Source organism: Schistocerca piceifrons, chromosome 3, assembly GCF_021461385.2.
Source record: "Schistocerca piceifrons isolate TAMUIC-IGC-003096 chromosome 3, iqSchPice1.1, whole genome shotgun sequence".
Taxonomy (NCBI): Eukaryota; Metazoa; Arthropoda; class Insecta; order Orthoptera; family Acrididae; genus Schistocerca; species Schistocerca piceifrons.
The window spans coordinates 434,544,207-434,566,961 of record NC_060140.1 but is presented as its reverse complement, the minus strand read 5'-3'; the positions used below and the strand labels follow the sequence as shown (position 1 = coordinate 434,566,961).

General features: G+C 41.9%; 1 protein-coding gene across 1 annotated transcript in view; it reads left to right on the top strand.

Annotated features, from left to right (window-relative positions):
* Positions 1-22,755, top strand: part of LOC124789754 (mitochondrial ornithine transporter 1-like) — a 41,668-nt gene that overhangs the window by 2,992 nt on the left and 15,921 nt on the right. The window lies entirely within an intron of this gene.

The window sequence follows — 22,755 nt, the reverse complement described above, 5'->3', positions numbered from 1 at the left end:
ATACAGTCTTATGGCATACTGGTCCAGCTTTTCGACTGCATTCAGGATTTGTTAGTGAATAGAACTCAACATTTCATTCTTAATGTGCCAGTATCAAATATAGTAGGGCTAGTAGTTTAGGAAGCATCCTAAGGAAGTATTATGGGGTAATTAGTATTCAAAATATGTTTATATGATCTGATGTATAACATCAGAAGATCTTTGAGGCTGTTCACAGAGAATGCTGTTGTACATTTTTTTTTAAAAAAAAAAAAAAAAAAAAAAAAAAAAAAAAAAAAAAAAAAAAAAAAAAAAAAAATCCACATGCAGAAAATACTAGCGACATGCAGGAACACCTGGTAAGTGTGGCTTCTTGGTGAAGGGCTGGTAGCAGATGCACAACATAATGAAATACACATTTTGTGCATAAGTAAAAGGAAAAAGATACAATTCAATCACACTGAATATAAATTAATCTGTCATATTGTGCTAAATTAATCTGTCATATTGTGCGTAAGTGGTAGAAGAAACATGTTATTGAACTGCACTATTGCTGACATATCACTGGAAACAGTAACAGTTGTGAAGTATCAAGAAGTATCCATACTGCCTGACCTAAATTGGATCATAAAAAGAAAAGTAGTTGTCAGAAAGCAGGTACCATGTTGCTGTTCATTGCTAGAATACTAAGGAAATATACACAATAATTATTGCACACTCAGTTTCACAGGTGATGCATCAAAGGTGATAAAAGAATGATATGCAAATGAAGGGAAAATAAAATTTAAGATCTGTTAAATAATGACCAGATTGGCTGTAGGAAAGGTAAGTAAAGGCATCTTGTATTTGAGGATCAACACAATTCATAGGATTGGTGAAAGTGCACTTATGATGTTGCTTTTCCGGGAGATACTGCTGTTGGTAACGGTTACAGTCAGTCACAGGAAATAGACACAACAAATCACAAATCAGATGGAGGTAGCAAATGAGATTCTTATTTGTAATTTCTAGTGGTTCGTAAATAAAGTTAGCTTGCATTTGCGAATTTAACCATATTGTTGGAATTTTTGGCAGAATGAGAAATAAAAATGAAAATAGATTATTGCAGTGACAAATGTATATCTTTGGCTATGCTACATGTCTTTCTGTTATGGCAGTTGTACTTTTGTTTTGAGATTTATTAGCTTCATCAACTCTCAAGCAAATTATCACATTACAACCTAACCTAGGCCTCGGCATATGCTACAGGTCAGTCTGTTAGCACATTCAGTTTTCTTCCATTCATATTCATTTGCTTCACCAACACCACAAGACTATTGCATTCCAAACTAATGTAGGCCTCAGACTTTGCTAGATGTCAGTCTAGTAGCATAAGTAGTTTTTTCAATCACCAAAGAATTATGAAAAACAGTAAGCAGCCATAAAATTCATAATAACAAAGCAGTGAAAATTATTCTGGTGGTCTCCATATTGAAAACAAATGTTATCGATTGATATCATCTGCCAAAGAAATTGTTAGATTCAGTGATTATCACTGGCTACTGTATGTTATCGCCCAATAGTTTACGACAAATGCCAATGAATTGCACTTTAACTCATAGGATTTACAGACCTAGAAAAAGCATTTGACAATGTGAAATTGTACAATATGTTTGAAATGACTAGAAAAATGGCTGAAAATGACTTACAAGTTCGTGGCACCCTCCATTGGTAATGCTGGAATTCAATATGGTGTTGGCCCACCCTTAGCCTTGACGGCAGCTTCCATTCTCGCAGGCATACGTTCAATAAGGTGCTGGAAGATTTCTTAAGGAATGGCAGCCCATTCTTCATGGAGTGCTGCACTGAGGAGAGGTATCGATGTTGGCCAGTGAGGCCTGGCATGAAGTTGGCATTCCAAAACATCCCAAAAGTGTTCTATAGGATTCAGGTCAGGACTCTGTGCAGGCCAGTCCATTACAGGGATGTTATTGTCATGTAACCATTCCGCCACAAGCCGTGCGTTACGAACAGGTGCTTGATCATGTTGAAAGATGCAATCGTCATCCCTGAATTGCTCTTCAACAGTGGGAAGCAAGAAGGTACTTAAAACATCAGTGGAGGCCTGTGCTGTGATAGCGCCACGCAAAATAACAAGGGGTGAAAGTCCTCTATGTGAAAAATATGACCACACTATAACACCACCGCCTCCGAATTTTACTGTTGGCATTGCACATGCTGGCAGATGACGTTCACCGGGCATTCGCCATACCCACACCCTGCCATCAAATCGCCACATTGTGTACTGTGATTTGTCACTCCACTGTTCAACCGTCCAATGTTTACGTGCCTTACACCAAGCAAGACGTCATTTGGCATTTACTGGAGCGATGTGTGGCTTATGAGCAGCCGCTCGACCACGAAATCCAAGTTTTCTCACCTCCTGCTTAACTGTCATAGTACTTGTAGTGGATCCTGAAGCAGTTTGGAATTCCTGTGTGATAGTCTGGATAGGTGTCTGCCTATTACACATTATGACCCTCTTCAACTGTCGGCGGAGTCTCTGTCAGTTAACAGACGAGGTCAGTCTGTACAATTTGTGCTGTACGTGTCCCTTCATGTTTCCACCTTACTATCACATTGGAAACAGTGGACCTAGGGATGTTTAGGAATGTGGAAATCTTGTGTACAGACACATGACACAAGTGACACCCAATCACCTGACCACATTTGAAGTCCGTGAGTTTTGCAGAGTGCCCCATTCTGCTCTCTTACGATGTCTAATGACTTCTGAGGTCATTGATGTGGAGTACCTGGCAGTAGATGGCAGCACATTGCACGTAATATGAAAAACTTATGTTTTTGGGGTGTCCGGTTACTTTTGATCACATTGTGTATGAAAGGGAACTGTAAGAATGGAAGGCCAAGAGAAAAGCACTAAAATTTAAAATGGATGTAAATCAGGGATGCAGTCTTTTTCCCCTGCTGTTCATTCTGTGTATTGTAAAAGTAGTGATGGAAACACAGGACAGGTTCAGGAATTGAATTAAAATTCGGGGTGAAAGGATATCTACAATAAGATTTTCTAGTGGTACTGCTAACCTCATTGAACATGAGAAACAGTTATAGGATATGTTGATTCAATGAGCACAGAATGTGGATTGAGTGTAAAAGAAAGAAAGTCGAAAAAAGTGAGGAATAGCACAAATGAGGTTAGTGACCAGTTTAACATCGAAGTTGGGTACTACATAGCAGAGAAAGTGGTGGAATTCTGCTGCCTCTAAAGCAGAGTAATGCATCACTTGCAAAGCAAGGAGGATATAAGAAGCAGATTAGCACAGGAAAAGAAGGCATTCCTCCCTGAAAGACATGTACTGGTATGTAACATAGGCTTTAATTTGAGGAAGAAATTTCTGAGAATGTATGTTTGGAGCACAGTACTGTATGAGAATGTATCATGGACTTTGTGAAAACTGGAAAAGAGGAGAATGACATGTTTCATATGTGCTACAGAATAATCTTGAAAATTAGATGAACTCTTAAAATAAGAAATGAGGATTTTTCTGCAGAATAGGTGAAGAAAGGAATATACGGAAAACATTGACTAAAATATTGAACAGCATGACTAAACACTTGTTAATAAATTAGGAAATAACTTCCATAGTATTAGAGGAAGCTGTAGAGGACAGTGTCTGTAGGCAGAGACTTGAATAAATTAAAGAAATAATAGATGTTGTTGGGTATAAGAGCTTCTCTGGGATGAATCAGTTGTGCAAGGGAGGACGTTATGATGGCCAGCCCCAAATCAGTAAGATTATTAATGAGGAAGGAAGGAAGAAAACCAAACACAATTAAAAAAAGAGATGTGTATTTCATTATGAGTTTGTTCAGTTAGCACACCACAGAAAAGTCCACAGTTAAAATTCTTTGTATATGTTCCAGGTAGAGTTGAGAAACTTGTTACTTCCTCTCAAATATGGCTGACGAATGACCTTCATGGGAAAATAAGAAAAAATTAAACTCAGACGAAGTATTGCTGACTTTAGTTCAGAAATTGTACATTATTTGGGAAAACACATTTTCATTAACTTGACAGCAGACATAAAAAGTTTAACTAACAGTAGCATTCAGTTTAAGAGGAGCCAAAGGATTTATTGATGACCAAGTCCTTGTACTCCATTGACAAATTTCGTAATAGAACTGACTGATGTGTGTATATTATTAATAATATCAAATTGCATGATTATAACATATAGTCCGACTTCTGTACATCTGCACTGCACATCTGCAGTGCAGTAATGTGAGCAATGAAAGTAGGTGTTGGAGATTTTTCTCTTTGATGGTGAGTGGGTACAATAGCCTAAGAATGATTATAAACACCACAGTGTATGCATGTTTTGTGACAGCTGTTTATTACCTTTCAAATGAACTTATCTTTAAATTTTTTGACATATTCCACATCCTTGAGGACCATTCACTTGGAATCTGAGGAAACACATTAGTACATCTTTTTTTCTTTAAAAATATGTATTGCTTATTCTTGTTTTCTGATATGTTCCACATACTCAAAGATCTCCTGACTATGGACTTGTGGAACGAAAAGTACATCTAATCTGACCTAGAGTGCAAATACTCATGACACAGATTGATCTGCACTGTAACAAAATACGTGTGGTTATTCAGTATAGTGTATTCCCATATGAGAAAAGTCCCCCTTCTCCCCTACTCCACTCCCAGGTAGCACACAAAAACAGTGAAACAGTAGAGAAGAAGCGAGAAAATAACACCATTATATGACTAAGAAACATGACTGTTAGGGTCACTTACCGAAAACTCTTCCCGAGGAAAGGGGAGCATACTCCACCATTTCCTTGGTCCTTTCAGATAGTGCTCTGGTTAATTGGACCACCTGGACGTCAATCTCAAGATTTTGGAGAGAGACTTGCTGTTGGTCATGACATGCCATATATGACAAAGAAGACACTGAACAAACTGACATCTGGAATGACAAAGTTTGCTGGGGAACCTAAGACTGTGGGAGACGTAACTGAAGAGGCTCTACGTGAATATGGGGAAAGTGCAGGAGAGACAACCGCCCTTCTGCAGGAAGTTTCATGGACCATTTATTATAAACAGTTTACTTGAAGAAAATGAAAAATCAATTCAGACAGCAGAATTTTTGGCTGTAAAGTGAAGCTGACCTCCTGTTTGTATAGCTGGTCAATTTGATCTCATTTTGTATGTATTTTTCTCCTTCACAACATGTAATAGCAACAATATTTCTGGAGCACAGAAGTAATAATTGTGTAATACATTTGAATTGATGAAACAGTCTTGCTAGTTTATTCATTAGTTACTCATTTACATGTTCCACGGATAATAATCATGACCTCTTGCTGTGATATGGAACATGTCAGTTTTACAATTATAGTACACCTGCTTATTGGAAAATATGGCAACATGCTGACCATTTACATAATTTTTAAGTTGTTTCTTTTTACATGTGTACATACGTAAGTGGTTTGTACTTAACTATATTAAAAAATTTCTTTGCATTACTGGGTAGATGGCGAAAGATTTTTATGGATGACTACTTCCCTCCTTTCTGTGGCACACTAAGGCCGAGTGACATAGTACAAACCATTTTTCCTTCTATTATTACATTTATGAATGTTACAGCTGTTTTGGAACTATGATTGATAATTGACAACGAACTTCGTAAGGGAGTAAATATACTGTGAAGCTGTCATCAGTGTGCCCAACTATTTAGAGCTGTCTACAAGAGGCTCTAGAGTGGACACCATACATTTTCCTTATCATATGCTTCTGTGCAACAATGCTTTTTTGCTTGATGACGAGTTACCCCAGAATATGATCTCATAAGACATTACTGAATGCAAAGTAAATAAAATTTTTGACATTTAGTTCTCCAAAATTTGATATTATCTGTAACACAAAAGTTGCAGGGCTTAGACATTTAAGAATATCTATAACTTTCGACTTCCAGCTGTGTTCAATATAAACTCGTAGAAGAATTGTGAACATTTTGTTACATTAATGACTTACCCTCTTGCTTTATTTCTAATGGAGTGCTCAGGCCACAAGAAGTATAGAATTGTGAGTATTGTCTTTTATGTACATTTGCAGAGAACCAGTTATTAATTTTCAAGAAAATATTAATGTTTTTGTGTATTCAAGTTATTCAGTTGTGCTTAATTATAATACTTGTGTCATCAGCAAAGATAAATATTTACATCAGCATCTTGAAGTTCATTAATGTTACCCACTGTATCCTTTTCGTGAGATAGGATGAAAATTGGAATGAAACTTTCACTCTGCAGTGGAGTGTGCCTTGATTTGAAACTTCTTGGTAGATTAAAACTGTTTGCTGGACCAAGTCCTGGACTTGGGGACCTTTGCCGTTCACATGCAAATGGTCTACCGACTGAGCTGCCCAAGCACAACTCATGACCTGTCCTTACAGCTTTACTTCCATCAGCACCAGCCCACAAATGGCAAAGGTTCCGAGTTTGAGGTTTGGTACAGCACACAGTTTTAATCTGCCAGGAAGTTTCACAGCAGTACACACTCCACTGCAGAGTGAAAGTTTCGTTCTGGAAACGTCACCCAGAATGTGGCTAAACCATGTCTCTACAATATCATTTCTTCCAGGAGTGCTAGTCTTGCAAGATTCACAGGAGAATTTGTGTGAAGTTTCAAAGGTAGAAGACGAGGTACTTGCCGAAGTAAAGCTGTGAGGATGGTTTGTGAGTTGTGCTTGACTAGCTCAGTCAGTAGAGCACTTGCCTGTGAAAGGCAAAGGTCCCAAGTTCACATCTTGGTCAAGCACACAGTTTTAACCTGTCAGGAAGTTTCAGGATAAAAACCAGTAACCAGCAAGATCTCTGATAGCATAATATTTGAACTTTTGTTGGAGAATCCTGTGAAGTGCACATTCAGATGCTGTTGACAAGTTACAGAAAATATCAATTGGCAATATTCTGCCATTCAAATTTTGTGTTATCTGACTTTGAATTGAAAATAATATGTCATGTGGAGAGACCCCTTTTGAAATCCAAAATGAAACTCACTTGAGTACCTTATTTTGAAAGAGATGGGTAACAGTTCTTGTGTACATCATTTTTTACAGTATTTTGGAGGAGGTAAATAATGAGACTAGTGCATGGTTATAATATCTGTCATGCTAACTTTATTGTTAAGGGATTTAACAATAGCGTGATTCAGTATGTCTGTAAATCCCCTGTGACAGTGATGTGTTTAATATTTGACTGAAAACACTTCATATTTTTAATTTTTTTTTATTTTTGTATGTGAGGAACAGGATTTTAGTTCTTGGTGTATTATCAATTCTGTGAGAGTTTTTGGTTTTGAGGGAGTTAATTTCATTCTTAATTTCTGTAACTGAGCTTGGAGTGACTGAAATTTGCTTGTATGTTTGTTCATTGAACTGTTTCAGTAATTTCAAGGCAAATGCAAAAGGATAAGCATGTACTAATTGTTAGCAGTTTAAAAGTACACCAAATCATGGTACCACTTACGGAAATAGCAGCAAGGAAAGGAAAGGAACAACAAGTGCACTCACAGTGCATTTCTGGGGGCCTTGTTCAATATGCTGAAGAGGCTATTCTGGCAGCCGTTGAGGGAACAGGATGCAACCAAGTGCAGGTAGTGGCTTCTATTAGAACAAATGATGCCCGTCATCTGGCCTCCAAGGTCATACTTGTATCATTCTACCAGTAGCACAGAGTTTTAACAAAGCTCACACTTTGCAGCATTTTCTCCAGAGCTGATCATGGCCCTCTGGTTATGAGCCAAGTGGAAAGATTGAACCGAGACTTTGAAGATCCAGTGACAAGCTAGGCTGCGATTTTATGGACTTGGGCAATAGGGCACTCTAAATGGGGTTGGGTGTGCACTACACATAAGAGTCTGCTATCCATTTAGCTGACTACATATGGGGTGCACACAAGATTTTTTTTTTAGATTAGGCGACTGTCCATCCATTCCTGATAAGCACTTCTTTACTAGCAAAATCTGAAGTGTGATAAGACCCAAAGAAGTGGCCCCCCACAGGTGGGAGTATTAATATCCTAGTGATTAAGTGCTAAAGCATTCACAACAGTGTACCAGAGTTTCAAGTGCTCCTGAAAAACTGTGGAACTCGCATTATATTAGGTATAGAAAGTTGATTAAAATCCAAAATTGACAGCAGTGAGATATTTGGAGAAGATTTAAGCAGATATAGGAAGGATAAGCTAATGGTAAATGGAGGTGGTATGTTTATCACAGTAGACAAGAAACTCAAACCGAATGAGATTTAAACTGAAACTGCGATGTGGTTGCCTGGGCAAGACTCACTATCAAAGGTGTACATAAAATTACAATAGGAGCCTTCTATCAAACACCAAGTGCACATTCAGATTTAACAAGAACTTTAGAGAAAACTTAACTTCACCAGTATGTATGTTTCCCAGTTACAGTGTTGTCATTGGAAGAGGCTTTAATCATCCAATGATCAGTCGGAAAAATTACAGTTTGTAAGTGATAGACCTGACAAGACATCCTGTAAAACATTACTAAATGTATTATTTGAGTACTACTCCTAGAACAGTTTGTTTGGAATCTGACTCACAGTGGAAATATGTTAGAATTAAGGCAAACAGATAGAACTGACCTCATTGAGAATGTCCGCATAGGAACTGGTACAAGCGACCATGAGGCAGTTGCAGCAACAATTATTACCAAAGTAGAAAGAGAAATTAAAACTAGTAGAAGGATTTACATGTTCTGCAAAATAGTTTTTGAAGGAGGTTGTTTACCAGTCACTCATGTGTCCCAACCTAAAATGTTACTCAAGAGTGTGGGACTGTACAAAACTGGACTAAACCATCATTCTTCCTGCAGTCCATATGTGAATATAATGGGAAGAAGCAGGAGTAACTAGTACATTGGGAAGTGCAATCTGCCATGCACTTCACAGCAGTTTGGTTTGCAGAGTAAAGATATAGATCTGAATATGATCTTACGAATTTTTCAATATTACTTTTCCTATTTTACAGTGTTGCTTATCATCATGTGTAGGTGTTTAATCTATGTGACCCACTGTTGTGAGTAAGATTGTATTTTAATTTTATTTTTGAACTGAATGATCATTTATCTGACATGATATTTGTTGCATGAACAATAAATAGAATGAGATATTTTGGAGTGCTACCTCTAAGTAATATCACAAAAAGGAGAAAATCAATTTTGCTGTTCAAGGCACTTCACCGTGATACAAGACAGATATATGAGTCATTCCTCAAGTGTTGGGGTACCATTAATCATTTTTGTATAGTGCTAGCATCCACTTTCATGTGTGGAGATGTGATGAAGCCTCTTGACAGTGTGAATATAACAATGATGTTGTTGTGGTCTTCAGTCCAGAGACTGGTTTGATGCAGCTCTCGAAGCTACTCTATACTGTGCAAGACTCTTCATCTCCCAGTACCTACTGCAACCTACATCCATCTGAATCTGCTTAGTATATTCATCTCTTGGTCTCCCTCTACGATTTTTACCCTCCACACTGCCCTCCAATACTAAATTGGTGGTCCCTTGATGCCTTAGAGTATGTCCTACCAAGCGATCCCTTCTTCTAATCAAGTTGTGCCACAAATTTCTCTTCTCTCCAATTCTGTTCAATACTTCCTCATTAGTTATGTGATCTACCCATCTAATCATCAGCATTCTTGTGTAGCACCACATTTCGAAAGCTTCTATTCTCTTCTTGTCCAAACTATTTATCGTCCACGTTTCACTTCCATACATGGCCACACTCCATACAAATACTTTCAGAAATGACTTCCTGATGCTTAAATCTATACTCGATGTTAACAAATTTCTCTTCTTCAGAAACGCTTTCTTTGCCATTGCATCTACATTTTATATCCTCTCTACTTCGACCACCATCAGTTATTTTGCTCCCCAAATAGCAAAACTCATTTACTACTTTAAGCGTCTCATTTCCTAATCTAATACCCTCAGCATCACTCGGTTTTATTCGACTACATTCCATTATCCTTATGTTACTTTCTTTGATGTTCATCTTATATCCTCTTTTAGAGACACTGTCCATTCTGTTCAGCTGCTCTTCCAGGTCCTTTGCTGTCTCTGAAAGAATTACAATCTCATCGGCGAACCTGAAAGTTTTTATTTCTTCTCCATGGATTTTAATTCCTACTCCAAATCTTTCTTTTGTTTCCTTTACTGCTTGCTCAATATACAGATTGAATAACATCAGGGATAGGCTATAACCCTGTCTCACTTCCTTCCCAACCACTGCTTCCCTTTCATGCCCCTCGACTCTTATAACTGTCATCTGGTTTCTGTACAAATTGTAAATAGCCTTCGCTCCCTGTATTTTACCCCTGCCAGTTTCAGAATTTGAAAGAGAGATTCCAGTCAACATTGTCAAAAGCTTTCTCGAAGTCTACAAATGCTAGAAATGTAGGTTTACCTTTCCTTAATCTATTTTCTAAGATAAGTTGTAGGGTCAGTATTGCCTCACATGTTCCACCATTTCTACGGAATCTAAACTGATCTTCCCCGAGGTCGGCTTCTAGCAGTTTTTCCATTCGTCTCTAAAGAATTCGTGTTAGTATTATGCAGTCGTGGCTTATTAAACTGATACTTCAGTAATTTTCGCATCTGTCAACATCTGCTTTCTTTGACATTGGAATTATTATATTCTTCTTGAAGTCTGAGGGTATTTCGCCTGTTTCATACATCTTGCTCACCAGATGGTAGAGTTTTGTCAGGACTGGCTCTCCCAAGGCTATCAGTAGTTCTAATGAAATGTTGTCTACTCCTGGGGCCTTGTTTCGGCTTAAGTCTTTCAGTGCTCTGTCAAACTCCATTTCATCTTTGTCTACATCCTCTTCCATATCCATAATATTGTCCTCAAGTACATCACCCTTGTACAGACCCTCTATATACTCCTTCCACGTTTCTGCTTTCTCTTCTTTGCTTAGAACTGAGTTTCCATCTGAGGTCTTGATATTCATACAAGTCGTTCTCTTTTCTCCAAAAGTCTCTTTAATTTTCCTGTAGGCAGTATCTATCTTACCCCTAGTTGAGATATGCCTCTACATCCTTACATTTGTCCTCTAGCCATCCTTGCTTAGCCATTTTGCACTTCCTGTCGATCTCATTTTTGAGATGTTTGTACTCCTTTTTACCTGCTTCATTTACTGCATTTTTATATTTTCTCCTTTCATCAATTAAATTCAATATATCTTTTGTTACCCAAGGATTTCTGCTAGCCCTTGTCTTTTTACCTACTTGATCCTCTGCTGCCTTCACTATTTCATCCCTCAAAATTGCCCAGTCTTCTTTTACTGTATTTCTTTCCCCCATTCCTGTCAATCGTTCCCTAATGCTCTCCCTGAAACTCTCTAAAACCTCTGGTTCTGTCAGTTTATCGAGTTCCCATCTCCTTAAATTCCCACCTTTTTGCAGTTTCTTCAGTTTTAATCTACAGTTCATAACTAATAGATTGTGGTTGGAGTCCACATCTGCCCATGGAAAGGTCTTACAATTTAAAACCTGGTTCCTAAATCTCTGTCTTACCATTATATAACATGTCTGAAACTTTCGAGTATCTCCAGGCCTCTTCCATATATACAACCATCATTTATGATTCTTGAATCAAGTGTTAGCTATGATTAAGTTATGCTCTATACAAAATTATACCAGGCGGCTTCCTCTTTCATTTCTTACCCCCATTCCATATTCACATACTACGTTTCCTTCTCTTCCTTTTCCTACTATTGAATTCCAGTCACCCATGACTATTAAATCTTCATTTCTCTTTACTATCTGAATAATTTCTTTTGTCTCATCGTACATTTCATCAATTTCTTCATCATCTGCGGAGCTAGTTGGCATATAAACTTGTAGTACTCTAATAGGCGTGGGCTTCATGTCTATCTTGGCCACAATAATGCGTTCACTATGTTGTTTGTAGAAGCTTACCTGCAGTCCTATTTTTTTATTCATTATTATACCTACTACTGCATTACCCCTATTTGATTTTGTATTTATAACCCTGTATTTACCTGACCAGAAGTCTTGTTCCTCCTGCCACCGAACTTCGCTAATTCCCACTATATCTAACTTTAAACTATCCATTACCCTTTTTAAATTTTCTAACCTACCTGCCGGATTAAGGGATCTGACATTCCACGCTCCGATCTGTAGAACGCGTTTTCTTTCTTCTGATAAAGATGTCCTCCTGGGTAGTCCGTGCCCGGAGATCCGAATGGGAAACTATTTTACCTCCAGAATATTTTACCCAAGAGGACGCCATCATCATTTAAGCATACAGTAAAGCTGCATGCCTTCTGGGAAAATTACGGCTGTAGTTTCCCCTGGCTTTCAGTCGTTTGCAGTACCAGCACAGAAAGGCTGTTTTGGTTAGTGTTACAAGGCCAGATCAGTCAATCGTCCAGACTGTTGCCCCTGCAACTACTGAAAAGGCTGCTTCCCCTCTTCAAGAACCACACGTTTGTTTGGCGTCTCAACAGATACCCCTCGATTGTAGTTGCACCTACCGTACGGCTATCTGTATCGCTGAGGCGCGATATGATCAGAAAAAATAGTGGGCCATAGCTCGGACTGTAAAACGTGTCTCCTTAAATTGGATGTTGAATAAATCCTGTCGATACGACTGGCAGAATGACTGGATGGCCCCCTCATACGCCAACCTATTCATGGGTCGCTTAGAGGAGGCCTTCTTGGTTACCCAGGCCTGCCAACCCAAAGTTTGGTACAGATTTATTGATGACATGTTCATGATCTGGACTCACAGTGAAGAAGAACTCCAGAATTTCCTCTCCAACCTCAACTCCTTTGGTTCCATCAGATTCACCTGGTCCTACTCCAAATCCCATGCCACTTTCCTTGACATGGACCTCCATCTGTCCAATGACCAGCTTCACACGTCCGTCCACATCAAACCCACCAACAAGCAACAGTACCTCCATTATGACAGCTGCCACCCATTCCACATCAGACGGTCCCTTCCCTACAGCCCAGGTCTTCGTGGCAAATGAATCTGCTCCAGTCCGGAATCCCTGAACCATTACACCAACAACCTGAAAACAGCTTTCGCATCCAGCAAGTACCCTCCCGACCTGGTACAGAAGCAAATAACCAGAGCCACTTCCTCATCCCCTCAAGCCCAGAACCTCCCACAGAAGGACCACAAAAGTGCCCCACTTGTGACAGGATACTTTCCCGGACTGGATCAGACTCTGAATGTGGCTCTCCAGCAGGGATACGACTTCCTCAAATCCTGCCCTGAAATGAGATCCATCCTTCATGAAATCCTCCCCACTCCACCAAGAGTGTCTTTCCGCTGTCCACCTAACCTTCGTAACCTCTTAGTTCATCTCTATGAAATCCCCAAAGCACCTTCCCTACCCTCTGGCTCCTACCCTTGTAACCACTCCCGGTGTAAAACCTGTCCCATGCACCCTCCCACCACCACCTACTCCAGTCCTGTAACCCGGAAGGTGTACACGATCAAAGGCAAAGCCACGTGTGAAAGCACCCACGTGATTTACCAACTGACCTGCCTACACTGTGAAGCTTTCTGTGTGGGAATGACCAGCAACAAACTGTCCATTTGCATGAATGGACACAGGCAGATAGTGTTGTGGCTAAACATGCCTTGGTGCACGGCCAGCATATCTTGGCACAGTGTTACACCGTCCGGGTTATCTGGATACTTCCCACTAACACCAACCTGTCAGAACTCCGGAGATTGGAACTTGCCCTTCAGTATATCCTCTCTTCTCGTTACCCACCAGGCCTCAATCTCCGCTAATTTCAATTTGCCGCCGCTCATACCTCACCTGTCTTTCAACAACATCTTTGCCTCTGTACTTCCGCCTCGACTGACATCTCTGCCCAAACTCTTTGCCTTTACAAATGTCTGCTTGTGTCTGTGTATGTGCGGATGGATATGTGTGTGTGTGCGAGTGTATACCCCTTCTTTCCCCCTAAGGTAAGTCTTTCCGCTCCCGGGATTGGAATGACTCCTTACCCTCTCCCTTAAAACACACATCCTTTCGTCTTTCCCTCTCCTTCCCTCTTTCCTGATGAGGCTACAGTTTGTTGCGAATGCTTGAATTTCATGTGTATGTTTGTGTTTGTTTGTGTGTCTATCGACCTGCCAGCACTTTCGTTCGGTAAGTCACATCATCTGTGTTTTTAGATATATGTATATTGTTAAATAGTTCTTATCGTTTGAGGACATTGTCAGGCAATTTGAAAATTGGTGTAGATAAATGGAGTAAATATTTTCCTCTTTCTTAAAAACTGTAGTGCCTTGATATTCCATGTGATTATATGAGATGCTTGCTATTTATGTAATTGGAACATAAGTCTTCCCTGCAATTAGAAGATAAGTCTTCCCTATTGTGTATTCAGTGTGAACTCAGCAGGAATCCACATGCAACAAATTGTGATGTGTCTTTTTCTGTGTGGTGTTATTAACCCCATATTCAAGTAAAATGGCCTACAATCTGAAGTCAACATAGACAGTCTGTTGGTTTGGTTTCATGTAGAGTTTTTATAATCTTTTCCCAGTTTCTTGGCAGTTCCGTAAATCTGTGGGGAATTTTTGCTTCATATAGCTTTCAAATGAGGGGAGTCTGCACACGTTGCTGGAGCTTTGTGAGAAGAGACAGCCATATTCTCTGTGTGAGAATTATCTGAAAGTCGCTAATGTGATTTATCTTCTAATGTTGCGTGTCTGTGTTGGGATACAGAGTCAAAATGACACAGGAAATAGAAGATGAAAGATAGTATGTGCAATTTGCTAAGGGGATGAAAGTTCGTCATTACTGTTCTGTGTGTGTGTGTGTGTGTGTGTGTGTGTGTGTGTGTGTGTGTGTGAGAGAGAGAGAGAGAGAGAGAGAGAGTGTGAGAGTGGTGTGACAGTGCCACGACATTTAACAGTGCCGCCACGACAGTACGTGCAAACGGCGATAGAGGTGCTCCGCAACTCGGCTGAGCGCGGGAGCGCCACCTAGCTACGAACGGCGCCGGCCACATGTTACGGCACGGAAGTCGAATAAGAGATACTGAGTTGTTATCATGTAACGAGCTATTGTTTCTAAGTGAGTGTGTTTGAATATCCACACAGTTATTAGTGATTACAGGTTGTAACACTTTTTGGCGACGAGGATGAGATATTTTCACTGCGTTATGGATTTGTGTGTTCGTGACGGGGCAGACATGGAACAGCTTATGCAAGTGCTCATTGAACAACAAACACAGCTGACGGCTGCTATTCAGGCACAACAAACACAGCTGACGGCTGCTATTCAGGCATTGTCGACGTCGCTTACTCATCGTCTGTCTTCCTCTTCTCCGCCTCCATTTCCTCCTTGCGACGAGGCCGCTGAAGACTGGGAGGATTATGAGAAGCGTTTGTGGCAACACTTCTTGGCTTTCGGCATTGTCGATGCTCCTATGTGTAAGTCGTTATTTCTATTTGGATTTCCCCACGGATCTATCAGCTGCTATCTCAGTTAGCCCCTCTGTGGGAACCTGCCTCTCTGTCCTTCCAAGAAATGTGTGACTTATTGTCTAACTATTACCGAAAAAACACCCACGTCGTTGCCACCCGCGTGGTGTTCTACCAGTGTTGTAAGCAGCCCCATCAGTCTTGGGCGGCGGAACTACATGGTCTGAGTAGGAAATGTCAGTTTGTCACGGACACTCATCATGAGTCTTATGCTGATTCAATGGTTAGGGATGCTATTCTATGGCTTGCTCCTGATAAAGAAGTTTGGCAACATGCCCTACAACTGCCAAACCCGTCGTTGTCGGAAGTTCTAAGCATCGCTCAATCCTTTGAAGTGTCTCACGCTGCTGGCGTGCAAATAGATGCGTGGTGTGATGTAGGTGCTGTACAGTCAACTTTCGACATGGACAATTTGCCTGTTTCACAGGAGAACGAAGATGTGGCGGCAGTTCACTCGCGTACACAACATCGCGTTGGGCCGCTACGCTCGCAGCGAAAACAGCAACTACAGAAGCAGGTTCGTTCTGCACTTCCTTCTTGTCCACATTGTTTCGTACAGCATGACAGGGCCGCGTGTCCAAAACGTTGGGCCATGTGTAATTCATGTAGGAAAAAAGGCCGCATTGCTTCTGTGTGTCAGTCCCCTAAAGTTCCTGTCGACGAGGACGAGGCATCAGACATGGATGTTAACTGTGTGCTTTCTCAAACAAATGAGTTGTTTGTCACTGTTCGTGTTCTGGATAAAGACATTCGCATGCAAGTGGACACTGGCTCTGCAGTAACTCTCATTAATTCTCGCACGTATTTGGAGTTGGGCTCCCCTCCCTTGTCTCCAGTTACGCGAAATCTGAGAACTTATAATAAACAGAAATTTCCTACCAATGGCCAGTTTGATGCTTCCACTGCCTACAAGTCTGTTGTTAGGCCCTTCACATTTTATGTGGTGGAACATGCAGGCACTGAAAACCTGTTCGGTTATGATGCTTTCCAGTTGTTCGGGTTCTCCATTGATGATGATGTGCACCTCATATCTGAGGATATTCTGTATCAACAGCTGCATGGATTGTGTTCTGAATTTTCATCCGTGTTCTCTGCTGGTCTGGGTCGTGCCAAGGATTTTGAAGTCCACATTACTCTTAAACCTACAGCTCGCCCTAAGTTTTTCCGGGCACGCCCTATTCCGGTGGCGTTGCGTGCACCTGTCAAGGCTGAGATAGACAGGTTAACAGCTTCAGGGATTCTCCTTCCTGTTACCTCCAGCGAATGGGCATTGCCAATCGTGGTGATTTCTAAACCAAACGGGAGTCTGCGACTGTGTGGTGATTTTAAAGCCACTGTCAACGCGCAGAGCCTCATTGACACTTATCCTCTTCCCCGTCCTGAGGAGTTATTTACCAAGCTCGCTGGGGGCCAGCTCTTTTCCAAACTTGACTTATCGGAGGCGTACCATCAGTTGCCGTTGGATGCTTCTTCCAAGGAATTTCTCATCATCAACACTCCTTGTGGGTTGTATCAGTACCAGCGGTTACCATTTGGCGTCGCTAGCGCGCCGACCATTTTTCAGCGGTTTTTGGAACAGCTCACGGCTTCCGTTCCCAGCTGCATAAACTATCTGGATGACATTGTTGTCACGGGGGCCTCTACTGAGGAGCACCTTCGCAATTTGCGTTCACTGTTTCGGGTTTTGCATTCGGCTGGGTTGAGGTGCAATCTGGACAAGTCACAGTTCTTCCAACCCTCCATTGTGTATCTTGGTTTCCACTTGTCCCGTGAGGGTATACGTCCTCTATGCCAGCACATTGCGGCCATTAACGCTCTACCCCGGCCGTCTACGGTCAAAGAACTTCAGGCGTTTCTAGGCAAGATTGCTTATTATCACAAATTCATTCCATCCACAGCAGCGGTAGCTCATCCTCTCCATCAGCTGTTACGCAAAAACGTCCCTTTCTGTTGGTCCGACGAGTGTGAGCAGGCTTTTGTCTGCCTGAAGGCTCATTTGCAGTCGGCGCCTTGTCTTGCCACATTCCGTCCGGGTCAGCACTTGGTTCTGGCGACTGACGCGTCACAGTATGGCCTAGGGGCTGTTCTCGCCCATCGGTATGAGGATGGGTCGGAACGACCCATCGCCTATGCTTCCAAGACCCTCAACGATGCGCAACGGCATTACTCTCAAATCGAAAAGGAAGCGCTCGCTATCATTTATGCTCTAAAAAAGTTCAGCGGTTTTTGTATGGTTCTAAGTTTCACCTCATCACTGACCACAAGCCGCTGGTCTCTCTGTTCAGCCCATCGGCGTTGCTTCTGGATAAGGCAGCTTACCGCCTGCAACGTTGGGCCTTATAGTTGTCTCGTTTTCACTATGAGATTCACTATCACCCCACGGCCCAGCATGCCAACGCTGATGCATTGCCGCGATTGCCGATGGGCCCCGACCCGGTTTTCGATCGTGATGAACTACTCTGTTTCCACATTGATGAGGAAGAACGTCGTGCGGTCGAGGGTTTTCCACTTACAGGTTCGCAGTTCCCGTCGGCTACTGCGCGGGACCCGTTTCTGCGTGAGGTGATCGGTTTTGTTCAATGGGGTTGGCCAGACAGGACCAAGGGCCGGGCATCGGATCCCCTTTGCAACTACCATGCCTTGCGCCTTCGTCTGTCTGTTCATGATGGTGTTGTTCTTCTGGTCACCGATGGCGCATCTCCACGGGTCGTGGTGCCAGCCTCTCTTCACAAAGATGACCTCAACCTGTTGCATGAAGGCCATTGGGGTATTTCTCAGACTAAGTCCCTGGCCCGCAGGCACGTTTATTGGCCCGGTATTGATTCAGACATCCCCCACATGGTTGCTGCGTGTGGTCAGTGTGCTCAACAACTGGCTGCACCTCGTACAATGCCCTCTCTGTGGCCTGATCCGGCCCAGCCATGGGAACGGGTGCACGCTGACTTTGCCGGCCCCTTCCTCGGTACTTGTTGGCTACTGTTGATTGACGCTTTCTCGAAGTTTCTGTTTGTTGTTCGATGTCCGTCGCCCACCACTGCGGCAACGACGCTGGCTTTGTCCAAAATCTTTGCGCTAGAAGGTCTTCCATCCATGATTGTCACGGACAATGGCCCTCAGTTCTCTTCGCAGGCCTTCCGTGATTTTTGTACTGGACAAGGGATTCATCATGTTACAGCGCCGCCCTTCCATCCACAATCGAATGGGGAGGTCGAGCGCCTTGTCCGCACTTTCAAAAGCCAGATGAAAAAATTCCTTAGTGATTTTTCCACAGATGACGCTCTGCTGCAATTTCTGAGTTCTTATCGCTTCACGTCTCTGGGTGATTGCAGCCCTGCTGAACTATTGCATTGCCGCCAACCGCACACTCTACTGCACCTGCTTCACCCTGTCAGGCCTTGTGCTGTGTCCCCTAGTGCGGGAAAATACTCAGTGGGTGCCGACATGTGGGCACGAGGGTATTGATCTCGTCCTAAATGGATCCCAGGGGTGGTCAAGGCTCTTCGCGGCTGCCGGCTTTGTGAAATACGTACGGACGACGGCATGGTTGTTCGCCATTACGACCAGATGTGCCCACACGTGGTGGCCACGCCGGTGCCACCATCCCTTCCTTCACCTCCACCAGCCCGAGAAGCCAGTCCTGTCGCTGCTGCCGATCTACCATACGTGTTGATGCAGCCAACATCGCTACCGCTTCCGAGTATGCCGGAACCGGCCCCAGTCGCAACGCCACCTTCTCCGGGACCCATCTCGCTGGAGCACACTCCCAGGTCCACGACACCTATGGATACTGCTCCGGAGTTTTCACCCATCATCTCGTCCAGGAGGCACGTTCCATGCACGAGCTTCCATCCTGGGCATTTTCGACCATACTCTCATGTCTCTCCGCGGGATCTTCTCGGGGCCTCACAATAGGCCATGGATGTCTCCACACTGTGCATGTCTCGAAGGAAGTGAGTGTTTTTTTTTTCAAGGGGGGAAAAGTGTTGTGACAGTGCCACGACATTTAACAGTGCCACCACGACAGTACACGCAAACAGCGATAGAGGCGCTCTGCAACTCGGCTGAGCGCGGGAGCGCCACCTAGCTACGAATGGCGCCGGCCGCATGTTACGGCACAGCAGTTTAATAAGAGATACTGAGTTGTTATCATGTAATGAGCTATTGTTTCTAAGTGAGTGTGTTTGAATATCCACGCAATTATTGGTGATTACAGGTTATAACAGAGAGAGAGAGAGAGAGAGAGAGAGAGAGAGAGAGAGAGAGAGAGAGAGAGAGAGGGGGGGGGGGGGGTTATGATCTCATTAGCTGCCTATAGATGAAGAGCTGTTTTACATCTATATGTGCATGACATTTCAGTAGTCTGATTAATGCCTGCGCTTAATCCTGAAACAGAGTTTTTGCTCTTTTTCATACAAAGATGACGTCTTGTTAAACTAGGAATAGCAATTAATGTGAACATTTTTACTGTCAAAAACATACTGATAGGTCATCCAACTCCACATGTTTCATATTTTGACAACATTTGCTTCGTATTTTATTTGATGCTTTAGAATTTATCGGGATGTGTAACTATTTTTGCTACTACATCATTAACAAAGAAGATTGCAAACTGAACCACAATACGTGCAGAAACTTGGTATAGAACAGTAATTATTTATTTTTATAAAACAATATTCTGATGCAACAAATAACTACAAGTCTGTTTTGTACGTCTGAAGTATCACAAGAACAAAAAGCTTAATTAGTTATTATTATGCACATGATGCAATATGTTAACCCTGCGTCCTGTAATGCAGCATTCCATTGCTTCTGAAGTGCATGGATGCCTCATGAGAAAAATGCTTGTGGTTTTGAATGCACTGTGGCTATCGCCTGTTCATCTCTTGTGAAATGCTGGCCTCCTAGTGCCTAGAACTGCTTCGAGACTTCAGAACACATGAAAATCATTCAAGATGAGATCTGATGAGTAAGTTACGTGTTCAAGATTGTAATGCTCCAAAATTATTCCTTTTGTATCCCAAAAGAGAGTGAGCATGACTTTTGCTGCTGGTGGTTCATTGTGGATTTTTTTGTTTTGTTTTGGCAGAGTTATGGTGCCATTCCTTGTCTGATCTTTTCATTTCAGGTTCATAATGGTGTACCCAGTTTCATTTCTTGTAACAATTTTGTTCAGAAATCTATTACCTTCAATCTGGAAGCAATACAAAAGTTCCTCGTAGGTATCATGTGATGATCTCTCAGTTCAGCAATCAACTGATGTGATATCCATATTGTAGATACTTCACTGAATCACAGCATGCCATGAACAATATTGTGTGCTGAACCAACTCTAATATCCAAAGTAGTGGCTATATTGCTTACAGTAATTTATAAGCTTTTCCACCGTGGCAATGTTTTATTCCTCACTACATGGTATGCCTGGCTCAGGCATGGAGTATCTTCCCTGGAAGTTACACCAGTTTTAAAGTTGCTGCACCACTCATACAGTTGCTGCAGGGGCACACATGAATTTCTGCTCTGTGGTTTCATCTTGCAATGTATTTGCACATGTTTAACAGGTTTAGTACTCAAGAAATGTATTACAGATCACTGCTCAAACGTAGTGGTAAGGTCCTGGGTCAAATAATTTGATACATTTTCAATTAGTGTATTTAACAATAACATCAAAAGCAATCAAAGTTTGAGCTCTCTTGATCTTCCAGGCTGACACTTTAGAAAAGCAGTTTGCACTCTTTTTAACTTTTCTGCTCTGGTAAACACTCAAAATAATGAGGTCACAAATAGTAAAATATGAAAAACAGTTGCAACTATTAGATGCCTTAAAAGGCGAAAGAATGAAGTGCCTTCAAGGCGGCCAGTGTGTTTAAATATAATTTTAAAATAGTTACAATTATTAGTTCACTTCAGTTGGCAACCAAGATTAGTATAATTAAAAAAATAACATTTAGCTGTTAGATGTGACAGCAGTCAGATAAAATTATCAAAACAAAGAACATCAAAATTTAACTATCCACCTCAAATGGCCAACATCGTTTTAAATGAGTTACCGAAACTTAGAAAGCAACTACTGAAAAGAAACCTGTAGGAAACAAAAGATCCTCCACTTGGCTATCTTTTAAGATTTTAAATGCCTTACAATTTGAGGACCATAGACAGTAAGTGGCTGCCCGAAACACATCAAAAGTCTTAAAGCTTTTAAATACCACTTGAACAAGCACATGGAATTAAACCTGAATTTAAAATCAAAGCACAGTCACCAAGTGACCAGCAGCGTGAGAGACCACAAGAATCAAGATATAAAGTGCCAAAGTGGCACAGAACAAGTTGAAAGCCAAGTAATAATATACATTAGCAGCACTTCTGCCAGTGCTGCCACTGATCTCACACAGTTTTCTACACAATGTGAACACAAGTAAAACAGATTACATACAGACAATGACCACCTGCCACTTAACTGCATATAGACTGACAAGGCAATCCTCCACCAGATGTGAGGCTGAACTTCATAAAAATTTAACAAGTAACGACTCATTTGTAACATATTTGCTTATTACAAGAATAGAGATAAACAATGCACCCACACGTTGCGACCACACAGTATTACAGCATGATATGTCTTGATAACCAGGATGGTGGAACCTTACAGCAGAACACAGGGATTTTCCAAAATTCCTTTCCCAGAATGTGATGGCTGTAAAGCAGATGTTCACCGTAGTTTCCACATTGTTCCAACAGGCAAGGCTGTTTATTCAGGGACCCGGGACTTCCTACCAGGAAGCAGACAGACACTTCCAACAGTGTGGCCACCCCGTTAATGGCCAACATGTCTGAATCAGTAGTCCAGGCATACCCAACTGCTGAAGCCTGAAGCCAGTCTCTTGGCTGTTACATGGAGCCATCGGCAAAATGCCTCCCACAAGTCGCAGTACTGCAGCGGATGCTTAGCCAATGCCCCTTCCATAGCTCCTGCATGAGCCTTTATCCTTACAGAGTGCTAGGTTGCTGCCCCCCCCCCCCCCCCCCAATGGGATGCCTGAGCTGTAGTTATGACCAAAGTCGATATGCCACAGGGGCAGTTATTGATAAAGGCTCTTGCATGGCTCAAATAGGATGGCCATCTTTGCACTGACACAGCTTCCTTTTCCATGATGCGACTAGAGGCTATCATCAGTTGGTCACTTACGGAAACACAAGTATAG